Genomic DNA, 1,310 nt, shown 5'->3' on the forward strand with positions numbered 1-1,310 from the left:
GTTACTGAAGCACCAATGAGAACAAATCTTGTTTCCCCATGGGAAAAATGCTTCTTGGAGCTGTGTCAAAACCTCTGGTTAACAGCATCCTTCAGAGCCCTGGTGCCACTGCCCCATTCCAAGGTCTCCATGGACACAATCCCACATTATGACCGATCCTCAGGAGAATGCATTTCAACTCAGCCCCCTCGGCTGCTACATCATAGGCAGCAATCAAACGTGCCGTTTCGCTAGGAGACAATTGGAATGCGAGGCCGGATGCCCAGGCATCCATCCTTAGAACCCTGCTCTGCAATTGTTCCATATGGGATGTCCTGGAGCCATACAACAGGTTTCAACTGACCCGCAGAAAATCCTTGTGGTTTGGAGCATCTCACTACTGCCATCATGGGAAAACACCAATGGCGGTGTGATGACCCCCCTTCATGAAGGGGCCATCATGGACAGAAACTCCAACCTGAGCCAACATATGAACCTCGCCCTGACCTCAGATGCATGAAATCTCGATTCAGCTCTGCAGAGTGTGCCTGCCATTTCCTCGCCCTGAAACCAAAGCAAAGCTTCTGTTCTCAGACTTACATCCTTGCATTCCTGGCCCCAAGGCCTCCAGTTTGGCAGTTCCGGAGCCAGAATGCAGCACTCTGCCTGCCCTCCAGAAGAAAGACTTTGCCCTATGGGGCTATGGAGAAACCCCAAATAATTATCTTCTGCATGCCACTCAACTGTACCCCAATTATACAGTGTATCTGGGCACGAATGGCCTGTCTGGCACAGCCTGAGTGCAGACCTCCTGAACGACACCTAGAAAGCTGGCCCCAAACTGAACACATCAGACCCGCCATGGCCTTAGGTCGTCATCTCTTCCAAACCTCGGTTTTCAGGCTTCAGAACCTAGACCTTATCTCCAATTAGTGCCCAGAGGTGAACGTGATGCAGAAATCAAAACTCCTCCTTCCCCATGGCAAGAAACCCTGAGGTTGACATGTCCAAGGTTCAGTGTAGGAGAAACCTGCAAGCTCAATGAGGTCCCGCCCAATATTGAGGACCACCTTGGGCACAAACACACATTGTGACCCTCAGCATGAGTCCACTATTCAAGTAACGTCTCTCAGTGGCTTAACCAAGAATCTGCATATGGGCTTGCCATGCCCATAGTACCCCAGGCCTAACCAGAGGGTGGGTATTCCGGGTTGCATGTACCCAGTGCTCTGCTCTAGAATCCCTCTATTGTGGGGACACATGAGGCAGAAAACAGGACTCCTCCCTTCCCACAAAATGACCCCAATCTCTTGGGAGCCAGACAAATCACC

The sequence above is a fragment of the Mustela nivalis genome (assembly GCF_964662115.1).
Source record: "Mustela nivalis genome assembly, contig: HAP1_SCAFFOLD_131, whole genome shotgun sequence".
NCBI classification, from domain to species: Eukaryota; Metazoa; Chordata; class Mammalia; order Carnivora; family Mustelidae; genus Mustela; species Mustela nivalis.